The sequence below is a fragment of the Oncorhynchus masou genome, chromosome 12, assembly GCF_036934945.1.
Source record: "Oncorhynchus masou masou isolate Uvic2021 chromosome 12, UVic_Omas_1.1, whole genome shotgun sequence".
Lineage (NCBI taxonomy): Eukaryota > Metazoa > Chordata > Actinopteri > Salmoniformes > Salmonidae > Oncorhynchus > Oncorhynchus masou.
In genome coordinates, this window is record NC_088223.1 from 7,262,367 (window position 1) to 7,270,706 (window position 8,340).

An 8,340-nucleotide genomic window follows, 5' to 3' on the forward strand; every position below is an offset into this window, starting at 1 on the left:
CCAACCTGTGTGCTCTAATATATCAGGCAACCAGTGTGTTCTAATAGATCAGCCAACCAGTGTGTTCTAATAGAAGATCCAACCAGTGAGTTCTAAAATGATCAGCCAACCAATGAGTTCTAATAGATCAGCCAACTGGTGTGTTCTAATTGATCGGCCAACCAGTGAGTTCTAATAGATCAGCCAACCGGTGTGTTCTAATATTTCAGCCAATCAGTGAGTTCAAATAGATCAGCCAACCAATGTGTTCCAATAGAAGATCAAACCAGTGAGTTCTAATTGATCAGCCAACCAGTGTGTTCTAATAGATCAGGCAACCAGTGAGTTCTAATTGATCAGCCAACCAGAGTATTCTAACAGGTCAGCCAACCTGTGTGCTCTAATATATCAGGCAACCAGTGTGTTCTAATAGATCAGCCAACCAGTGTGTTCTAATAGAAGATCCAACCAGTGAGTTCTAAAATGATCAGCCAACCAGTGTGTTCTAATAGATTAGCCAACCAGTGAGTTCTAATAGATCAGCCAACCAGTGAGTTCTAATTGATCAGCCAACCAGTGTGTTCTAATAGGTCAGCAAACCAATGTGCTCTAATACATCAGGCAACCAGTGTGTTCTAATAGATCAGCCAAATAGTGTGTTCTAATAGATCAGGCAACCAGTGAGTTCTAATTGATCAGCCAACCAGTGTGTTCTAATAGATCAGGCAACCAGTGAGTTCTAATTGATCAGCTAACCAGTGTGTTCTAATTGATCAGCTAACCAGTGTGTTCTAATTGATCAGCCAACCAGTGTGTTCTAATAGATCAGCCAACCAGTGAGTTCTAGTACATCAGCCAACCAGTGAGTTCAAAAAGATCATCCAATCAGCTTGTTCTAATAGAAGATCCAAACAGTGTGTTCTAATAGATCAGCCAACCAGTGTGTTCTAATTGAAGATCCAACCAGTGAGTTCTAATAGATCAGCCAACCAGTGTGTTCTAATAGATCAGCCAACCAGTGAGTTCTAATAGATTATCCAACCGGTGTGTTCTAATTGATCAGCCAACCAGTGTGTTCTAATAGAAGATCCAACCAGTGAGTTCTAAAATGATCAGCCAACCAGTGTGTTCTAATAGATTAGCCAACCAGTGAGTTCTAATAGATCAGCCAACCAGTGAGTTATAATTGATCAGCCAACCAGTGTGTTCTAATAGGTCAGCAAACCAATGTGCTCTAATACATCAGGCAACCAGTGTGTTCTAATAGATCAGCCAACAAGTGTGTTCTAATAGAAGATCCAACCAGTGAGTTCTAAAATGATCAGCCAACCAGTGTGTTCTAATAGATCAGCCATCCAGTGAGTTCTAATAGATCAGCCAACTGGTGTGTTCTAATTGATAAGCCAACCGGTGTGTTCTAATAGATCAGCCAACCAGTGAGTTCTAATAGATCAGCCAACCAGTGAGTTATAATAAATCAGCCAACCGGTATGTTCTAATTGATCAGCCAACCGGTGTGTTCTTATTGATCAGCCAACCAGTGTGTTCTAATAGATTAGCCAACCGGTGTGTTCTAATAGATCAGCCAACCGGTGTGTTCTAATAGATCAGCCAACCAGTGAGTTCTGTAGATCAGCCAACCAGTGTGTTCTAATAGATCAGCCAACCAATGAGTTCTAATAGATCAGCCAACTGGTGTGTTCTAATTGATAAGCCAACCGGTGTGTTCTAATAGATCAGCCAACCGGTGTGTTCTAATAGATTAGCCAACCAGTGAGTTCTAATAGATCGGCCAACCAATGAGTTCTAATAGATCAGCCAACTGGTGTGTTCTAATTGATAAGCCAACAGGTGTGTTCTAATAGATCAGCCAACCGGTGTGTTCTAATAGATCAGCCAAGCAGTGTGTTCTAATTGATCAGCCAACCAGTGTGTTCTAATAGATCAGCCAACTAGTGATTTCTAGTAGATCAGCCAACCAGTGAGTTCTAATTGATCAGCCAACCAGTGAGTTCTAATTGATCAGCCAACCAGTGTGTTCTAGTAGATCAGCCAACAGGTGTGTTCTAATAGATCAGCAAACTGGTGTGTTCTAATTGATCGGCCAACCAGTGAGTTCTAATTGATCAGCCAACCAGTGTGTTCTAATAGAAGATCCAACCAGTGAGTTCTAATAGATCAGCCAACTGGTGTGTTCTAAGATATCAGCCAATCAGTGAGTTCAAATAGATCAGCCAACCAATGTGTTCCAATAGAAGATCAAACCAGTGAGTTCTAATTGATCAGCCAACCAGTGTGTTCTAATAGATCAGGCAACCAGTGAGTTCTAATTGATCGGCCAACCAGTGAGTTCTAATAGATCAGCCAACCGGTGTGTTCTAAGATATCAGCCAATCAGTGAGTTCAAATAGATCAGCCAACCAATGTGTTCCAATAGAAGATCAAACCAGTGAGTTCTAATTGATCAGCCAACCAGTGTGTTCTAATAGATCAGGCAACCAGTGAGTTCTAATTGATCAGCCAACCAGAGTATTCTAACAGGTCAGCCAACCTGTGTGCTCTAATATATCAGGCAACCAGTGTGTTCTAATAGATCAGCCAACCAGTGTGTTCTAATAGAAGATCCAACCAGTGAGTTCTAAAATGATCAGCCAACCAATGAGTTCTAATAGATCAGCCAACTGGTGTGTTCTAATTGATCGGCCAACCAGTGAGTTCTAATAGATCAGCCAACCGGTGTGTTCTAATATTTCAGCCAATCAGTGAGTTCAAATAGATCAGCCAACCAATGTGTTCCAATAGAAGATCAAACCAGTGAGTTCTAATTGATCAGCCAACCAGTGTGTTCTAATAGATCAGGCAACCAGTGAGTTCTAATTGATCAGCCAACCAGAGTATTCTAACAGGTCAGCCAACCTGTGTGCTCTAATATATCAGGCAACCAGTGTGTTCTAATAGATCAGCCAACCAGTGTGTTCTAATAGAAGATCCAACCAGTGAGTTCTAAAATGATCAGCCAACCAATGAGTTCTAATAGATCAGCCAACTGGTGTGTTCTAAATGATCGGCCAACCAGTGAGTTCTAATTGATCAGCCAACCAGTGTGTTTTAATAGATCAGCCAACCAGGGGGTTCTAATATATCAGCCAATCAGTGTGATCTAATAGAAGATCCAAAAAGTGAGTTGTAATAGATCAGCCAGCCAGTGTGTTCTAATAGATCAGCCAACCAGTTTGTTCTAATAGAAGATCCAACCAGTGAGTTCTAATTGATCAGCCAACCAGTGTGTTCTAATAGATTAGCCAACCAGTGAGTTCTAATAGATCAGCCAACCAATGAGTTCTAATAGATCAGCCAACCAGTGAGTTCTAATAGATCAGCCAACCAGTGTGTTCTAATAGATCAGCCAACCAGTGTGTTCTAATAGATCAGCCAACCGGTGAGTTCTAATTGATCAGCCAACCAGTGTGTTCTAATCGTTCAGCCAACCAGTGAGTTCTATTCAATCAGCTAACCAGTGAGTTCTAATAGATCATCCAACTGGTGTGTTCTAATAGTAGATCCAACCAGTGAGTTCTAATAGAAGATCCAACCAGTGAGTTCTGATTGATCAGCCAACCGGTGTGTTCTAATTGATCAGCCAACCAGTGACTTCTAGTAGATCAGCCAAACAGTGTGTTCTAATTGATCTGCCAACCAGTGTGTTCTAAATCGTTCAGCCAACCAGTGAGTTCTCGTCGATCAGCCAACCAGTGTGTTCTAATTGAAGATCCAACCAGTGTGCTCTAATATATCAGGCAACAAGTGAGTTCAAAAAAGATCAGCCAACCAGTGTGTTCTCGTAGATCATCATCCAACCAGTGAGTTCTAATTGATCAGCCAACCAGTGTGTTCTAATAGATCAGCCAACCAGTGTGCTCCAATAAATCAGCCAACCAGTGAGATCTAATAGATCAGCCAACCAGTGTGTTCTAATAGATCAGCCAAAGTAGTGTGTTCTAATAGATCTGCCAACCAGTGTGCTCTAATAGATCAGCCAACCAGTGTGTTCTAATAGAAGATACAACCAGTGAGTTCTAATAGATCAGCCAACCAGTGAGTTCTAATAGATCAGCCAACCAGTGAGTTCTAATAGATCAGCCAACCAGTGAATTCTAATAGATCAGCCAACCAGTGTGTTCTAATAGAAGATCCAACCAGTGAGTTCTAATAGATCAGCCAACCAGTGTGTTCTAATAGATCAGCCAACCAGTGTGTTCTAATAGATCAGCCAACCAGTGTGTTCTAATAGATCAGCCAACCAGTGTGTTCTAATATATCAGCCAACCAGTGTGTTCTAATAGATCAGCCAACCAGTGTGTTCTAATAGATCAGCCAACCAGTGGGTTCTAATATATCAGCCAACCAGTGTGTTCTAATAGAAGATCCAACCAGTGAGTTCTAATAGATCAGCCAACCAGTGAGTTCTAATAGATCAGCCAACCAGTGAGTTCTAATTGATCAGCCAACCGGTGTGTTCTAATAGATCAGCCAACCAGTGAGTTCTAATAGATCAGCCAACCAATGTGTTCTAATAGATCAGACAACCAGTGTGCTCTAATAGATCAGCCAACCAGTGAGTTCTAATAGATCAGCCAACCGGTGTGTTCTAATAGATCAGCCTACCAGTGAGTTCTAGTAGATCAGCCAACCAGTGTGTTCTAATAGATCAGCCAACCAGTGTGTTCTAATAGATCAGCCAACCAGTGTGTTCTAATATATCAGCCAACCAGTGTGTTCTAATAGATCAGCCAACCAGTGTGTTCTAATAGATCAGCCAACCAGTGGGTTCTAATATATCAGCCAACCAGTGTGTTCTAATAGAAGATCCAACCAGTGAGTTCTAATAGATCAGCCAACCAGTGAGTTCTAATTGATCAGCCAACCGGTGTGTTCTAATAGATCAGCCAACCAGTGAGTTCTAATAGATCAGCCAACTGGTGTGTTCTAATTGATCAGCCAACCAATGTGTTCTAATAGATCAGACAACCAGTGTGCTCTAATAGATCAGCCAACCAGTGAGTTCTAATAGATCAGCCAACCGGTGTGTTCTAATAGATCAGCCTACCAGTGAGTTCTAGTAGATCAGCCAACCAGTGTGTTCTAATAGAAGATCCAACCAGTGAGTTCTAAAATGATCAGCCAACCAGTGTGTTCTAATAGATCAGCCAACCAGTGAGTTCTAATAGATCAGCCAACCAATGAGTTCTAATAGATCAGCCAACTGGTGTGTTCTAATTGATCAGCCAACCAGTGTGTTCTAATTGATCAGCCAACCAGTGTGTTCTAATAGATCAGCCAACTAGTGAGTTATAGTAGATCAGCCAACCAGTGAGTTCTAATAGATCAGCCAACTGGTGTGTTCTAATTGATCGGCCAACCAGTGAGTTCTAATTGATCAGCCAACCAGTGTGTTCTAATAGATCAGCCAATCAGCGTGATCTAATAGAAGATCCAACCAGTGAGTTCTAATAGATCAGCCAACTTGTGTGTTCTAATTGATCGGCCAACCAGTGAGTTCTAATAGATCAGCCAACCGGTGTGTTCTAACTGATCAGCCAACCAGTGAGTTCTAATAGATCAGCCAACCAGTGAGTTCTAATAGATCAGCCAACCAGTGAGTTCTAATAGATCATCCAACCGGTGTGTTCTAATTGATCAGCCGACCTGTGTGTTCTAATTGATCAGCCAACCAGTGAGTTCTAATTGATCAGCCAACCAGTGAGTTCTAATTGATCAGCCAACCAGTGAGTTCTAATAGATCAGCCAACCAGTGAGTTCTAATCGTTCAGCCAACCAGTGAGTTCTCGTCGATCATCCAACCAGTGTGTTCTAATTGAAGATCCAACCAGTGAGTTCTAATATGTTAGCCAACCAGTGTGCTCTAATATATCAGGCAACAAGTGAGTTCAAAAAAGATCATCCAACCAGTGTGTTCTCGTAGATCATCATCCAACCAGTGAGTTCTAATAGATCAGCCAACCAGTGTGTTCTAATAGATCAGCGAACCAATGTGTTTTAATATATCAGCCAAAGTAGTGTGTTCTAATAGATCTGCCAACCAGTGTGCTCTAATTGATCAGGCAACCAGTGAGTTATAATAGATCAGCCAGCCAGTGAGTTCTAATATATCAGCCAAATAATGGATAGACTGTATAGACAGCTGCAGATGAAAACATAACACACTGACCTGCTACTGCATCTAACACACAGACAATGTTTCATACAAAGCTTTCACTTTCAAGCAATGAGACTAGACTTTATGTTGCATATAGACAGTCTATAGTTCAGTCCCAGAAGATTCTCAATGATTTAGTCTGTTCTGGTCGATTTTAGTTGAACAATCTAGAATATTATTCAGAGTCATGTTTGGCATTTTCCATTATGTTTTAACATGTAAACGCGAATTAAGTCAAAAGTAGTTTGTGAGTAAAATAGTATATTTAGGACTGGCTTCCCAAACACAGTTAATCACTGGACTTGAAAATCACTGAAAATATTTTTGGAGTCCAGGTCTAGTCCTAGTCCAGGTCTGGTCCTAGTCCAGGTCTGGTCCTAGTCCAGGTCTGGTCCTAGTCCAGGTCTGGTCCTAGTCCAGGTCTAGTCCAGGTCTGGTCCTAGTCCAGGTCTGGTCCTAGTCCAGGTCTAGTCCAGGTCTGGTCCTAGTCCAGGTCTGGTCCTAGTCCAGGTCTGGTCCTAGTCCAGGTCCAGGTCTAGTCCTAGGCCAGGTCTAGTCCTAGTCCAGGTCTAGTCCTAGTCGTACTATATGTCCTGGAAACCGGCCCTTAGAGGTTCACCTGTTTTCTCTAACCACAGTCAACTCACGTGCATTAAGTAACACTCATTATGCGGTCCAGCCCAACACTCCGGCCGATGGCTTTATTATTCATATTAAGTTATTTTTCATCTGCGTCCAACTGGAATCTATGCAACCGGCTACACACTCGTATCCCCCGGCTACACACTCGTATCCCCCGGCTACACACTCGTATCCCCCGGTGACCGGTTCCTACATAACACATCCTCCATTCAGGCTCCATTCAGGGTGTCTAGCTTTAATGGCACTGAAAATAAAACTGAAAAAATATGCTTACTGTCATAATAAAACACATTTTATGGCTAATGCTACAGTACTTCCTGATGTTCAGCCAATCAGGTTGGATGAGTCAGTTGTTTACACCCTTAGCTGAACGAAATTGTGCAACTTCAGGAAGTAGCTGAATTCTTCCACTGTTCTATGTTCGCCACTTACTTCAGTCTGAGACTGACATTGTAGACGTCACAATGAGAGGTGTTGTACAAAACAAAGTCATCAGCGATTGGATCATCTCCAACCAATAAGCGTATCAAAGCTAATGACACATTTTCTAACCTAGGGCTGTGGCGATCATAAAATGTATAGGATGTAGGCAGACAAGTCATTTAGCAGACAAGATATGCTTATAAATCCCACGTCATTATTTTAGATAAAATTATTTTAAAGCCATATTCTCAGATGTTACAAGCACCCATATTCTCTGATGTTACAACAACCATCTTCCAACCATCTGAATCATTACCATGGCAATGACAAAAGGTCAATGCGGACTAAACAGTAGATTTCTAGATAAAAGGCTGGGCATTTGAGCTGGCAGTATTCACCCCCCTCACAGCAAAGGAACGGTCTGGTTGACTTGCAGTTCTGCTGGGTTTCTAGAAATAAACTCTTCTGTAACTTTCTGTAACGTTGTCTGAACCCACGAAGCTGCCCGTGGGTTTCTAGAAATAAACTCTTCTGTAACGTTGTCTGAATCCACGAAGCTGCCCGTGGGTTTCTAGAAATAAACTCTTCTGTAACGTTGTCTGAACCCACAAAGCTGCCCAAGTATGGACAAGCACAGCCCAGTCACCTGTCTGCCTCTCTATCACTCTTGCACATCTCAATTCAATTTCAATTTAAGGGGCCTTATTGATAAAGTACAAAAGGGAAAATCATAAATATGGGTTGTATTTACAATGGTGTTTGTTCTTCAATTGGTTGCCCTTCTCGTGTGGCAACCGGTCACACATCTTCCTGTTGTGATGGCACACTGTGGTATTTTTTTCAAATTTCTTGTGGGTCTGTGTAATTTGAGGGAAATACATGTCTTTAATATGGTCATACATTTGGTAGGAGGTTAGGAAGTGCAGCTCAGTTTCCACCTCCTTTGGCGGCCTTTCTCAATAGCAAGGCTATGCTCTCTATCTCTCCACCCCCTCTCTCTCTCTCTCTCCACCCCCCTCTATCTCGCTCATTGCTCTTTCTCCATTCATTTATCTCTTTCTACCTCTTCTGATCACTAG